Here is a 15991-nt window from a genome sequence, read left to right as displayed (position 1 = left end):
ATCTTGCAGGTGGCCCAATGGTATTGCTGTTACATCTCTTTGAACCAGCGTGAGGCCACACCAAGGGCTGATGTCAGGCTTCCCTGCAAAATGAGAGAATCTCGGTTTCCATCAGGGCACCATCTGTGAGCCAATCACTGATGTCTACCCCTGTATCAATGCAGGCTTTGCAGACCCAGTCATTGCCCCAACAGGTCCCTGAATGAGGAGGCCGACCAACAGCACGGCAGCACATTGGTTAGCACAGTTTCTTCGCAGCTCCAGGGTCCCAGGTTCAGTTCCTCGCTGGGTCACTGCCTGTGCGGAGTCTGCAATTTCTCCCCATGTGTGCGTGGGTTTCCTCCAGGTGCTCCGGTTTCCTCCCACAGTGCAAAGATGTGCAGGTCCGGTGGATTGGCCATGATAATTGTCCATTAGTGTCCAAAAAGGTTAGGTGGGGTCACTGGGTTTCGGGGATAGGGTGGAGGCCTGGGCTTAAATACTCTTTTCAGCGGCCGGTGCAGACTCAATGGGCCGAGTGGCCTCCTTCTGCACTGTAAATTCTATGATTCTGTGAATACGTTCCTCACGGCTGAGGATGGGGAAAGACATTCTCCAAGGCGACAAGGAAAGCGCTGTGTAGGAGTCTCCGAGTGTGAAGGCACTAAACAGCTCACTCAGTGGGTCAGTGTGTGGTTTAGAACATTAACATAGTCCAGAACATTTGCTGATCCATGTTTTAACTCCAGCAAAATTGTTCTGTAATTGATAATGGATAGATACAATCACAAATTGCAATTATTCATACAGTTGTCATCATTATCTCCATAAGGGACCTGGATACTGCAGACAGCAGACTTTGCACATATGCTGACTGTGTTGCTTTGCTTGGCCACTGTCATGGTTAAGGGCCAGGTTTTGTCCAGTGGTAGGGGTATGTCTGCTCACTATCTCCTGAGGGAACTATGAGCTGAACCACTGTTGAATGATTGGTTCCTGTTTGCAATAAGACCCTGTTCCTCTGCAACATCCCTCGGTCCTGCAACTCACAGGTCTCAGCCGCAGTGTCCCCTTGCTCTCCTCTCCTTCCTCTGAGGAACAGGAGGATTCTTCATCCTCTTCTACATTGAGTGTCACATCCTTGTGCTGCATTAGATGACACGAAGGTCGGTGGAGTTGTGGATAGTGCTGAAGGATGTTATAGGATACAGAGGGACATAGATACGCTGCAGAGCTGGGCTGAGAGGTGGCAGATGGAGTTTAATGTGGAAAAGTGTGAGGTGGTTCACTTTGGAAGGAGTAACAGGAATGCAGAGTACTGGGCTAATGGCAAGATTCTTGGTCGTGTAGATGAACAGAGAGATCTCGGCATCCAGGTACATAAATCCTTGAAAGTTGCCACCCAGGTTAATAGGGCTGTTAAGAAGGCATATGGTGTGCTAGCCTATATCAGTAGAGGGATTGAGTTTCGGAGCCACAAGGTCATGCTGCAGCTGTACATAACTCTGGTGCGGCCACACCTGGAGTACTGCGTGCAGTTCTGGTCACCACATTATAGGAAGGATGTGGAAGCTTTGGAAAGGGTTCAGAGGAGATTTACTAGGATATTGCTTGGTATGGAGGGAAGGTCTTACGAGGAAAGGCTCAGGGACTTGAGGTTGTTTTCATTAGAGAGGAGAAGGCTGAGAGGTGACTTAATAGAGACATATCAGATAGTCAGAGGGTTAAATAGGGTGGACAGTGAGAGTCTCTTTCCTCGGATGGTGATGACCAACACGAGGGGACATAGCTTTAAATTGAGGGGTGGTAGATATAGGACAGATGTCAGAGGCAGTTTCTTTACTCAGAGAGTAGTAGGGGTGTGGAACGCCCTGCCTGCAACAGTAGTAGACTCGCCAAATTTAAGGGCATTTAAGTGGTCACTGGATAGACTTTTGGATGAAAATGGAATAGTGTAGGTCAGATAGGCTTCAGATGGTTTCACAGGTCGGCGCAACATCGAGGGCCGAAGGGCCCGTACTGCGCTGTAATGTTCTATGTTCTAATCTAGACTGTATAGCATGCAGCAAACATCCTATCATAACATCAACCCGACCATGTTTGTCCTGGAGGCTACCCCCAGAGTAGTGGAGACATCTGACTCTCATTGTGGGAAAGTCTTTGTTCTACTCAAAGGTTCTCCTGCTTGGAAACAGCTGTTGTCGTCACATCACTGTTTGAAGGTGTCTCATTCCTCATGGGGTCAGCTAGTATCCATCCATGGAGTCAGAGGAATGGGTAGAACATTCACAGCAGCTTTGACTCACATGATGAAGAAATTATGGGAGCTCCTGGGTAACAGTGTTACAATATCCTAAACACGCGCACGGTCAACTCCAGCCCCACAGACCCCAACAGAAGTGAATTAGCCAATAATTTGTGAATTTTGCTAAGATCTTTGACCCTTTACTGCTGCAATGAGTTACAAGCACCAGATGTGGAAGTAAAATAATTTTTAAAAATTGTTTATTTATAACAAGGAAAATGATGAACATACAATGGCAAGAATGGAACAATGCTCTGCTAATCTAACTATTCTCCAAACCCCGTCCCATCCTCCACCCAGACACACACAATACAGACACACGGTGGGGTAAGGAAAGGATTGAAAGTAATGGGGATTAAAAGGCGTGTGATGGCTCTTTGCTGCCGAGGTAGTGGTCTTTGTAGCCAGCGATCTTCTAATGGTGTGATCAACTAGAGCCTGTCGACTTTCACTTTTAACAATCGTGGTCTTCACCCTGAGAATCCCCCCACTGAGGTCGGCTCAATCCTGACAGGCCTCCACCAGGTTGACTTTCAGTCTCACTGAGACAACTTTAACATTCTCTACCTGGGAATTTAAACAGGCATCGAATGCTTGTCTGCTGTTTTTGCAGATCAAGATTCACTTCCAGGACAATTGGCACAGGTTAAGCAGGCTGCAGAGAGAAAGGGCAGCTTCAGCTCCTGAGCCTTCAATCAGAGATTGATGGGGGCAGCTCGGTGGCGCAGTGGGTTAGCACTGCTGCTTCACGACGCCGCGGTCCCAGTTTCGATCCAGGCTCTGGGTCACTGTCCGTGTGCAGTTTGCACATTCGCCCCATGTCTGCGTGGGTTTCGCCCCCACAGTGCTAAGATGTGCAGGCTAGGTGGATTGGCCACGCTAAACTGCCCCTCAATTGGAAAAAATCAATTGGGCACTCTAACTTTATTTTTTTTTAAAGAATTACAAAAGGGCAGTATACTGGGAGTATATTCCCAGACGCCCAAATAATGAAAGGGAGATAGAAGATCAAATATATTGGCAGATTTCTGCCTGGAAGAACGAGAGGGCAGTAATAGTACAAGACTTTAACTATCTCAATATAAACTGGGATTCAAACAACATAAGGGGAACGGAGGGAGAAAGACTCATGCAGTGTGTCCAGGAAAATGTTTTCAAAGAATTAGTGACAAACCCAACGAGAGGAGATGCAATTCTAGACCTTGGGGAACGACGAACGGCAAGTGGGTGAAGTGACATTTGGTGACCATATCGGGGACAGTGATCACAATTCAGGTAGATTCAGTCTCACCACGGACAAGGACAGAGATAAAGCAGGAGTAAACATTTTGAACTGGGGGAAGTCAAATTTAGCAGAAATGAGAAGGGACTTAGCTGAGGTGGACTGGCCAGCATTACTAATGGATAAATCTGTGGAAAACCAGTGGGAAGCACTAAAAGGAAAGATCCTAAATGTAAAAAGTAGACATTACCCCTCCAAAAATAAGAGTGGGACTGACAAACCTCGACCCCCACCCTCAGGTTGCCTAGAACAAAGAAACAAAGAACAGTTTTCAGGGCAACACGGTAGCACAAGTAGCTAGCACTGTGGCTTCACAGCGTCAGGTCCCAGGTTCGATTCCCCGCTGGGTCACTGTCTGTGCGGAGTCTGCACGTTCTCCCCGTGTCTGCGTGGGTTTCCTCCGGGTGCTCCGGTTTCCTCCCACAGTCCAAAGACGTGCAGGTTAGGTGGATTGGCCATGATAAATTGCCCCGAGTGTCCAAAAAGGTTAGGAGGGGTTATTGGGTTACGGGATATGGAGGAGGTGAGGGCTTAAGTGGGTCAGTGCAGACTCGATGGGCCGAATGGCCTCCTTCTACACCGTATGTTCTATGTTCTAGTTCAGCACAGGAACAGGCCCATCGGCCCTCCAAGCCTGCGCCGACCATGTGCACAATCGAGACCAACCACCTGTATCTTTCTATACTCCATCTGTTCATGTGTCTATCTAGATAAGTCTTAAAGGTCGCTAACGTATCTTCCTCAACCACCTCACCTGGCAGCGCATTCCAGGCCACCACCACCCTCTGTGTGAAAAACTTCCCCCGCACATCTCCACTGAACCTTTCCCTCCTCACCTTGAACCTGTGCCCCCTTGTAATTGTCATTTCCACCCTGGGAAAAAGCCACTAATTGTTCACCCTATCTATACCCCTAATAATTTAATAAACTTCTTTCAGGTCGCCCCTCAGCCTCCGTCTCTCTACTGAGAACAATCCCAGTTTATTCAATCTCTCCTCGCTGTTAATACCGTCCATACCAGGCAACATCCTGATAAACCTTTTCTGTACTCTCTCCAAAGCTTCCACGTCCTTCTGGTAGTGCGGTGACCAGAATTGGACACGGTATTCCAAATGTGGCCAAATCAACGTTCTGTATGACTGTAACATCATTTTCGAGCTTTTGTACATGATACCCCGTCCAGTGAAGGCAAGCATGCCATATGCTTCCTTAAATGGTTATCCATTTTATTAGGTATAACAACAAAAGGGATTATCTAAATGATAAAATATTAAAGCATGCTGCTGTGCAGAGATCTGGGTGTCTTTGTGCATGAATTGCAAAAAGTTGGTTTACATGTGCAACAGGTGATTAAGAAGGCAATGGAACTTTGTCCTTCATTGCTAGAGGGATGGAGTTTAAGACTAGGGAGGTTATGTTGCAATTGTATAAGGTGTTAGTGCGGCCACACCTGGAGTATTGTGTTCAGTTTTGGTCTCCTTACTTGAGAAAGGACGTACTGGCACTGGAGGGTGTGCAGAGGAGATTCACTCGATTAATTCCAGGGGTTGGATTACGAGGAGAGGTTGAGTAGACTGGGACTGTTCTCGTTGGAATTTAGAAGGATCTGCGGTGATCTCATAGAAACATATAAAATTATGAAGGGAATAGAAAGGATTTTTGATTTAATTTGATTTATTATTGTCACATGTATTAGTATACAGTGACAAGTATTGTTTCTTGCATGCTGCACAAACAATGCATACCGTACATAGGGAAGGAAGGAGAGACTGCAAAATATAATGTTACAGTTATAGCAAGGTGTAGAGAAAAGATCAACTTAATAGATAGATGCGGGGACGTTGTTTCCACTGGCGGGTGAAAGCAGAACTAAGGGGCACAGCCTCAAAATAAGGGGAAGTAGATTCAGGACTGAGTTTAGGAGGAACCTCTTCACCCAAAGGGTTGTGAATCGATGGAATTCCCTGCCCATAACGCAGTTGAGGCTCCTTCATTAAATGTTTTCATGATAAAGTAGATTTTTGAAGAATAAAGGCATAAAGGGCTATGGTGTTCGGGCGGAAAAGTGGAGCTGAGTCTACAAAAGATCAACCATGATCTCATTGAATGCCGGAGCAGGCTCTAAGGGTCAGATGGCCGACTCCTCCTCAAGGGGCAGCATGGTAGCACAAGTGATTAGCACTGTGGCTTCACAGCTCCAGGGTCCCAGGATCGATTCCCTGCTGGGTCATTGTATGTGCGGAGTCTGCATGTACTCTGCGTGGGTTTCCTCCGGGTACTCCGGTATCCCCACACAGTCCAAAGACATGCAGGTTAGGTGGATTGGCCATGCTAAATTGCCCTTAGTGACCAACAAAGGTCAGGAGGGGTTATTGGGTTATGGGGATAGGGTGGAAGTGAGGGCTTAAGTGGGTCGGTGCAGACTCGATGGGCCGAATGGCCTCCGTCTGCACTATATGCTCTATGTTTTGTAAGCTTTGTGCAGGGGAAGGAGACACATCCTGAGTGAGTGAGACACGTCCAGAGTGGGAATTGGAACTTGGTAATTTGGTGCAGTGAGGTAATCCGGTGCAGAGTGGGAGAAGGTGCTGTTTCTCGACCGTTTTGTTCTCTTTCTTCTAGTCTGTAACTGTTAATCTGCAGAGAGAGAACCAGAGAGCATCCTGGGAAGATAAGTGATTTTTATTTTTATTACCTTTTCAAATTGTGTGTTGGGGGAAAAAGTGTAAGTGACATCGCAGTAAAGCTGTGACCGGATTGGCTGGTTCAGCATGTTAAATTTCAGAAAACAAATATTGCAAAAAAAATCTAATTAACTAGATAGTGGAGTTACTAAACCTGAGGGCAGAGATCGGTATTTAGCATTTAATTTTATAGCAAAAATCATCTGGCGTCAGGGCCATATAGTTAATTGTAACTCAATCTAACAATAATTAGTGTTTATTTTAAATTAATTAATTAGTGCTTAAATGTCACTCAGCGGGGTGCAGAGCTCCAACTGTGAGATGTGGCAGATCTGTGACGCTTCCAGCGTTCCAGTCGACTACATCTGCATCAAACGGAACCAATGGCAGCTCCTCACAGACCGTGTGGTTCGGTTGGAGCAGCAATTGAATGCACTTAGGAGCATGTAGGTGGCGGAAAGCATCATAGATAGCAGTTATAGAGATGTGGTCACACCCAAGGTGCAGGCAGAGAAATGGGTGACCACCAGAAGGGGCAGGCAGTCAGTGCAGGAATCCCCTGTGGTTGTCCCCCTTTCAAACAGGTCTACAAACAGATTCCTGGCTCTGATGTTCAGCAGGGAGGGTCAAAGCGCAGAAGAGTAATAGTCATAGGGGACTCTATAATCAGGGGCACATATAGGCGCTTCTGCGGACGTGAGACTGCAGGATGGTATGTTGCCTCCCTGGTGCCAGGGTCCAGGATGTCTCCGAATGGGTAGCGGGCATCCTGAAGGGGGAGGGCAAACAGGCAGAGGTTGTGGTACACAGGCAGGAAGGGGCATGAGGTCCTGCAGCAGGAGTTCAGGGAGCTAGGCGCAAAGTTAAAATACAGGACCTCTCGGGTTTTAATCTCGGGATTACTCCCTGTGCCACGTGCCAGTGAGGCTAGAAATAGGAAGATAGAGCAGCTAAACACGTGGTTAAACAGCTGGTGTAGGAGGGAGGGTTTCAGTTATTTGTCCCTAACCTCATCATGCGTCATGTCCCTCTCCTCGGTGAATACCGATGCAAAGTACTCATTAAGAATCTCACCCATTTTCTCTGATTCCATGCATAACGTCCCTGAGTGGGGGCCAACCCTTTCTCTAGTTACCTTCTTACTCCTTATATATGAATAAAAGGCTTTGGGATTTTCCTTAACCCTGTTTGCTAAAGATATTTCATTACCCCGTTTAGCCCTCTTGATTCCTCGTTTCAGATTCGTCCTACATTCCCCATATTCTTCCAAAGCTTTGTGTGTCTTCAATCGCCTAGACCTTATGTATGCTTCATTTTTCCTCTTAGCTAGTCTCACAATTTTACCTGTCATCCATGGTTCCCTACTCTTGCCATTTCTATCCCTCATTTTCACAGTCCTACACTCTCATCAACCTCTCTTTAAAAGCCTCCCACATATCAAATGTGGATTTACCTTCAAACAGCTGCTCCCAATCCACATTCCCTAGCTCCTGCCGAATTTTGGTATAGTTGGCCTTCCCCCAATTTAGCACTCTTCCTTTAGGACCACTCTCGTCTTTGCCCATGAGTATTCTAAAACTTACGGAATTGTGATCACTATTCCCAAAGTAATTCCCGACTGAAATTTCAACCACCTGGCCGGGCTCATTCCCCAACACCAGCTCCAATATGGCCCCTTCCCGAGTTGGACTATTTACATACTGTTCTAGAAAACCCTCCTGGGTGCTCCTTACAAATTCTGCTCCATCTAGACCTCTGACACTAAGTGTATCCCAGTCAATTTTGGGAGGTCTGTAATACAGCCCCAACATTGTTACCGCACCTTTCCTATTTCTGAGCTCTGCCCAGATCGCCTCACTGCTCAAGTCCTCTTTAGTGCCCTCCTTCAGCACAGCTGTGACATCCTCTCTGACCAGTAATGCAACTCCTCCACTCCTTTTATCTGCCTTAGGCTGCTGGCCTGCCTTGGTTTGCTTTAAAAGCTAGCGATTTAGCCCAGTATCCAATCCCCCTGCCACATTAGTTTAAACCCTCCCCAACAGCGTTAGCAAAAGCACCCCCAAAGACATTGGTTCCAGTCCGGCCCAGGTGTAGACCGTCCAATTTGTCGTAGTCCCACCTCTCCCAATGTCCAAAAAATCTGAACCCCTCCCTCCTGCACCATCTCAAGCCACGCATTCATCCTGCCTATTCTTTCATTTCTACTCTGACTACCACATGGCACTGGTAGCAATCCTGAGATTACTACCTCTGAGGTCCGACTTTTTAACTTGGCTCCTAACTCCCTAAATTCCAATTGTAGGACCTCATTCCATTTTTTACCTCTATCATTGGTGTCTATATGCACCACGACAACTGGCTGTTCACCCTCCGCCTTCAGAATGTTCTGCAGCCGATCTGAGACATCCCTGACCCGAGCACCTGGGAGGCAACATACCATTCGGGAGTCTCCTCTTCAACCACAGAAACGCCTGTCTACTCCCCTTACAATTGAATCCCCTATGACTATAGCCCTGCCAGTCTTTTTCCCGCCCTTCTGCACAGCAGAGCCAGCCACGGTGCCATGAACCTGGCTACTACTGCCTTCCCCTGGTGAGCCATCTCCCCCAACAGTATCCAAAACGGTATACCTGTTTTGGAGGGAGAAGACCGCAGGGGATACCTGCACTGCCTTCCTGCCTTTTCTCTGCCTTTTGGTCACCCATTCCCTGTCTCCCTCACCAATCCTAATCTGCGGTGTGACCAATTCGCTAAACGTGCTATCCACAACCTCCTCAGCATCGCGGATGCTCCAAAGTGAGTCCATCCGCAGCTCCAGAGCCGCCATGCGGTCTAACAGGAGCTGCAGCTGGGCACACTTCCCGCATGTGAAGAAGCCAGGGACATCAGCCCCTGTGAAATCCTCTCTGACCAGTAATGCAACTCCTCCACCCCTTTTATCTGCCTTAGGCTGCTGGCCTGCCTTGGTCTGCTTTAAAAGCCAGCGATTTAGACCAGTATCCTATCCCCCTGCCACATTAGTTGAAACCCTCCCCAACAGCTTTAGCAAAAGCACCCCCAAAGACATTGGTTCCAGTCTGAGCTCCCACATTGAGCAAGAGGAGCATGACATGGGTCTAAGATCTCCTGGTATTTTTAATCTTAAACTTAACTTAGTCCATTTATAATATCAAATAATAGATAAATGAAAAAGGAAAAAAAAAGAAAAATTGTTACCAATCACACGATTAAAAAAAAATAGAAATTGAAAAACTTTACCTTATCAACACACCTCAGGGAAAAGAAAAACTACTTACCAGTCACCAGCCAATCACTTACCTGCTGGCTGTGACGTCTACTTCTACCTGCCCTTGACTCTCCCTCTTGATCTTTACTCGACTGGGATCCTTACAGTGATAGTTTTTTTTGGTTAGAGGAGGAGGTAGGGAGGGAAACACTGAAGAAGTGTTTGGGGTTTAACTGTCACTTGATAACAGCTCCTCCACAAACACCTTCTGGATACAGAGACCGCAATGCACTGATGCAAATTTTCCCCGCAACAGCCAATCAGCGGCTCTGCTCTGCTGCCCTCTGCTGGATGCTTGCCTTCACTTGAACATGGAGGGTGTCTTGCACAGGTGCACCTTCTGGATACAGTGACCACAATATACTGATGCAAATTTTCCCCACAACAGCCAATCAGCGGCTCTGCTCTGCTGCCCTCTGCTGGATGCTTGCCTTCACTTGAACATGGACGGTGTCTTGCACAGGTGCACCTTCTGGATACAGTGACTACAATATACTGATGCAAATTTTCCCCGCTACAGCCAATCAGCGGCTCCGCTCTGCTGCCCTCTGCTGGAGGTATAAAAGGTAAGGCAGATGAACTAAGAGCTTGGATTAGTACTTGGAACTATGATGTTGTTGCCATTACAGAGACCTGGTTGAGGGAAGGACAGGATTGGCAGCTAAACGTTCCAGGATTTAGATGTTTCAGGCGGGATAGAGGGGGATGTAAAAGGGGTGGAGGAGTTGCGTCACTGGTTAGGGAGAATATCACAGCTGTACTGCAGGAGGACACCTAAGTTAGTGTCTCATTAACATGATAGAGTTTTTCGAGGAGGTCACAAAGATGATCGATGCAGGTAGGGCAGTGGATGTTGTCTATATGAACTTCAGTAAGGCCTTTGACAAGGTCCCTCATGGCAGACTGGTACAAAAGGTGAAGTCACACGGGATCAGGGGTGAGCTGGCAAGATGGATACAGAACTGGCTCGGTCACAGAATCCTGGATGACGACCACCACTGCAGCCACCATTTCTAGAGCCACTTCCTGGACTCCTCTTGGATATAGATTGTCAGAACAAACCAAGTTTTTTGAGGAGAGGTTGAATAAACTCGGTTTGGTCTCAGGGTAGAGGGGTCAATTACACGGAGGCATATGTTTAAGGTGCGAGGGGTAAGGTTTAGAGGAGATGTACAAGGCAAGTTTTTTTACAGAGGATAGTGGGTGCCTGGAACTCGCCGGAGGAGGTGGTGGAAGCAGGGACGATAGAGACGTTTAAAGGGCATCTTGACAAATAGATGAATAGGATGGGAATAGAGGGATACGGACCCACTCCATGACTATGGTAAAGGTCAAGGAGTTGTGGCCACAGTCACCAAAATGCTCTCCCACCGAGACATCTGACACCTGGCCTGGTTCGTTGCCGAGCACCAAGTCCAATATGGTCTCCCTCCGAGTCGGCCTATCTACATATTGAGTCAGGAAACCTTCCTGTACACACCAGACAAAATCTGCTCCATCCAAACCATTTGCACTAAGGAGGTTTGAGCAATATTAGGGAAGTTGAAGTCACCCATGACACCAACTCTGTTACTTCTGCACTTTTCCAAGATTTGCCGCCCAATCTGTTCCTCTATCTCTCTGCTACTATTGGGGGGTCTATAGAAAACTCCCAATAAAGTGACTGCTCCTTTCTTGTTTCTGACTTCCACCCATACTGACTCAGTGGACAAACCCTCCTCAACTACCTCCTTTCTGCAGCTGTGATGCACTCCCTAATTAACAGTGCCACTCCCCCTCCTCTTTTACCTCCCTCCCTATTCTTCTGAAAACATCTAAACCCCAGAACATCTAACAACCATTCCTGCCCCTGTGAAATCCATGTCTCCGTTATGGCCACAATATCATAGTTCCAAGTACTGATCCATGCTCTAAGTTCATCTCCCTTATTCCTGACACACCTTGCATTGAAACAGACACACTTTAACCCATTCCACTGAGTGCAACTTTGCCCTATCAACTGCCTATCCTTCCTCACAGACTCGCTGCATACTATTTCTGCCTGTTTAACAGCTGCCCTATCCTCTGATCCATAGCTCTGGTTCCCATCCCCCTGCCAAACTAGTTTAAACCCTCCCACAGAGCTCTGGCAAACCTCCCACCCAGGATATTGGTGCAACTCCAGTTTTGGTGCAATCCGTCCTTCATGTACAGGTCCCACCTTCCCCAGAAGGTATTTCAATGCTCCACATTCGAAGCCTTCCCTCCGACACCAGCCCTGTAGCCACGTGTTCAGCTGCACTCGCTCTCTGTTCCTTGCCTCACTTGCACGTGGCACCGGTAGCAATCCTGAGATCACTACTCTGCTTGTCCTGCTCTTTAGCTCCCAACCTAACTCCCTAAAATCACTTTTTAGATCCTCATCCCTTTTCTTAGCTATGCCGTTGGTGCCTATGTGCATCACAACTTCTGGTTGCTCCCCCTCCTCCTCAAGAATCCTGTAGACTTGATCCGAGACATCGCTGGCCCTGGCACCCAGGAGGCAGCATACCTTCCGGGAGTCTCTTTTGCGACCACAGAATCTCCTATCCATTCCCCTAATCATTGAGTCTCCTATCACTATTGCTTCTCTATTCTCCCCCCTTCCCTTCTGAGCCACAGAGCCAGACTCAGTGCCAGAGACCTGGCCGCTAGGGCCTTCCCCTGGTACGTCATCCCCCCCCAACAGCATCCAAAACGGTATACTTGTTTTGAAGGGGAACGACCACGAGGGATCCCTGCACTGTCTGCCTTTTCGTTTTCTTTCCTCTGACTGTAACCCAGCTACTCTTTTCCTGTACCTTGGGTGTGGCTACCTCCCTGTAACTCTTCACTATCACCCCCTCTGCCTCCCAGATGATCCGATGTTCATCCAGCTCCAGCTCCAGTTCCCCAACTCGGTCTCTGAGGAGCTGGAGTTGGGTGCACTTCCCGCAGGTGTAGTCAGCGGGGACACCGGTGGTATCCCTCACCACCCACATCCTACAGGAGGAGCATGCAACTGCCCTAGCCTCTATCCCTCTGATCTGAATTCCCAAAGGGATTTAAAGGGAAAAAGAAGAAACGATTAAACACCCGTTTGGCCCTTTAAAAAAAATAAAATATATAGATACTGCTTCTACCCTCCCAAGCGAACCCTCTAAAATTGGTGACTCTGTGAAATGATACAAAGGTAGCTTGCTGCCCCCAAAAAACAAAACAAAAACAGAAATAAAAAAATTTAAAATAAAAAAAATCCCAAAACAAACAAGTCTTACCTTACAGAATGTACCAACCTGTGAGCCAACTGGAACTCCGCCCTCCGACTCTGCTCCCAGTCACCTGCACTCTCTGTAAACTCCCAGCTCCCCGCACACACTTTGAGGAAATGTAGGAAATGAAATGAAAGGAGCACCTTGCTCCCTCCTCAGCGAACTCCCCCAGTCACCAAACTCTCACAATAGTACTCAAATGCACCCAAATTCAGCACTCAAATACAAACCAGTTTCTTGCGATCTTGGGCCGAGTAGTTGCCATACCAGGCTGTGATGCAGCTGGATAGGATGCTCTCTATCGCACATCTGTAGAAGTTTGTGAGAGTTGATGCAGATATGCCAAATTTCTTTAGCTTCCGTGGGAAGTAGAGACGTTGTTGGGCTTTCTTGACTGTTGCATCAACGTGAGTGGACCTGGACAGACTGTTGGTGATGGTGACCCCCAGGAACTTAAAGCTATCGACCATCTCCACTTTGGAGCCATTGATGCAGACAGGGGTGTGTCGTGCTATGCTTCCTGAAGTCGATGATCAGTTCCTTGGTCTTTCCGATATTTCGAGCGAGGTTGTTTTCGGTACACCATGCAACCAAGTGACTTATCTCCCTCTTATAGACTGATTCGTCGTTGTTTGAGATACAGCCCACCACAGTCGTGTCATCCGCAAACTTATAGATTGAGTTGGAGTTAAATCTTGCCACATAGTCATGTGTATATAGGGGGTACAGTAGAGGACTGAGCACATCCTTGCGGGGCCCCGGTATTGAGGACCATTGTAGAGGAGGTGCTGTTGCCGATCCTGACAGATTGTGGTCTGTTGATGAGGAAGTAAAGGATCCAGCTGCACAGGGAAATGAATGAAATGAAGTGAAAATCGCTTACTGTCACGAGTAGGCTTCAAATGCAGTTACTGTGAAAAGCCCCTAGTCGCCACATTCTGGTGCCTGTCCGGGGAGGCTGGTACGGGAATCGAACTGTGCTGCTAGCCTGCTTTAAAAGCCAGCAATTTAGCCCAGTGAGCTAAACCAGGTGTCAAGTTCAAGTTTGCAGAGTTGGGTTATTAATCTTGTCCGACGGCCCTGACCTATATACGAAATCCAGGTACGACATACAGAAAGTTATCAGGGGTGAAAAAAGACAATACCACATCAAACTAGAATCCCAGACCAACGACATTAACCCACGCTGACTATCTTTATGAACAGCAGTCTGACGTAGGCATCCTTATTGCTGAGGTGTTCGAGTGTTGATTGTCGAGCCAGGGAGATAATATCAGCTGTGGACCGGTTGCGGTGATAGGCAAACTGCAGTGGTTCGAGACCGGATGGGAGGCTGCCGTTGATCCGTCTCCTGACTAGCTGCTCGAAGCATTTCATGACAACGGACGTCAGGGTCACCGGTCGGTAGCCGTTGAGTCAGGCTACCTTGTTCTTCTTTGGTAATGGTATTATGGTGGTCTTCTTGAAGGATGTGGGGACCTCAGAGCGGAGGAGTGAGGTGGTGAAGATATCTGCGAATACACTCGCCAGCTGGTCTGTGCCGGCTCTGAGTGCTCGCCCAGGGACTCCGTCGGGGCCCGTCACTTTCCATGGATTCACTTTCAAGAAGGCAGCTCTTACCTCTGAGGCTGTAATATTGGGTACGGGTGTGTCCAGGGTTATTGGGGCAGGTGGCACTGATGCATTGGCTGACTGCTCAAAACGGGCATAGAACTTGTTCAGATCATCGGGTCGGGATGCTCCAGCCCCATATATTCTGCCTGGCCTCGCTTTATAGCCTGTGATTCTGTGTAGGCACTGCCATAGTCAGTGTGGGTTAATGTCGTTGGTCTGGGATTCTAGTTTGATGTGGTATTGTCTTTTTGCACCCCTGATAGCTTTCTGTATGTCGTACCTGGATTTCGGATATAGGTCAGGGCTGTCGGACAACGCCTCCGTCTGGAACTTCAGCAGGGAGTGAACCCTTTGGTTGAGCCAGAGTTTCAGATTGGTGAATACCAGTACTGTCTTCTTTGGTACACAGTCCTCGACACACTTACTGATAAAGTCTGTGACGGTGGTTGTGTACTCATCCAGGTTAGCTGCCGCGGCCTTGAATATGGAGCAGTCCACAGTCTCCAAGCAGTCGCGGAGGATGTCCTCAGATTCCTCGGGCCAGCACTGCACGGTTTTCTTGACTGGCTCAGCACGTCTGAGCTGCTGTTTGTAAGCCGGAAGTAGGAATACCGACTCGGGGAATGGAGCGGTAGGCAACTTTGATGCTCGTGTCGCAGTGGTGCAGGGAGTTTGCACCTCTGGTAGGGCAGGAGGTATGTTGATGGAGTTTGGGTAGAAGCTTCCTGAGGTTGGCCTGGTTGAAGTCTCCATCCACGATTGGAGTCTGGCTGAAGTCTCCAGCAGGTGGAGAAGGTGACGACGGTGGTGGTTAACGGCGGCGGAGAAGGTGACGCCATAGACGGTAACGACAGTGGTGAAGTTAATGGCAGCAGAGAAGATAACGCAGGTGAAGGTGACGTTGTGGAGACGGTAACGACAGTGGTGAAGTTAATGGCAGCGGAGAAGGTAACGCAGGTGGAGAAGGTGACGTTGTGGAGAAGGTAATGGCGGCGGGGGGTGGGCGAGGTGGCAGACGGAGTGCTGGCTCTCATTAGCCGGGGGCCCTGAGTATAAACATTGTGAAGCCATGCTGCAGCTTTCTAGAAGCTGTGCCATTGGCCCAGTGATGAGAGGATTGTTGAGGTTCTCAGTCTGGGTGGAAGTCTCTTCATTTTGGGCTGAGGAAGAATTGATGCTGTGTGTGTGAGGGAATGAGGGCGGGGCCTGGGAGGGGGCGGGGCGCGCTATCCCGTGTCTCCATCCGTCCTCCCCCTCCGCCAGCCTCCGGCTCTCTGAGCCGCTCGCAGCCGCGGCTCCGCTACGGATAGCGCTGGCCCCGCCCCCTCGCCAGCAGCACTTGACCAGCGCTGCACCAATCAGGGCGCGGCTGCCGCCAGTTGGTCGGACGGCACGTGGGAGGGGTTTGAAAAAAGGCGGCAAAAGGAGCGGGAGGGGGGAGAAGGGAGGGAGAGGGGGGAGGGGCGAGGGGCGAGGAGGAGGAGGAGGAGGGAGGTGCGGGGGGGGGGGGGGGGGCGAGGGAGGGGGAGAGGGGCGAGGGAGGGGTGAGGAGGGAGGGGGAGGGGAGGGAGG

Source organism: Scyliorhinus canicula, chromosome 5 (genome assembly GCF_902713615.1).
Source record: "Scyliorhinus canicula chromosome 5, sScyCan1.1, whole genome shotgun sequence".
NCBI lineage: Eukaryota > Metazoa > Chordata > Chondrichthyes > Carcharhiniformes > Scyliorhinidae > Scyliorhinus > Scyliorhinus canicula.
This window is presented reverse-complemented; position numbering follows the sequence as displayed.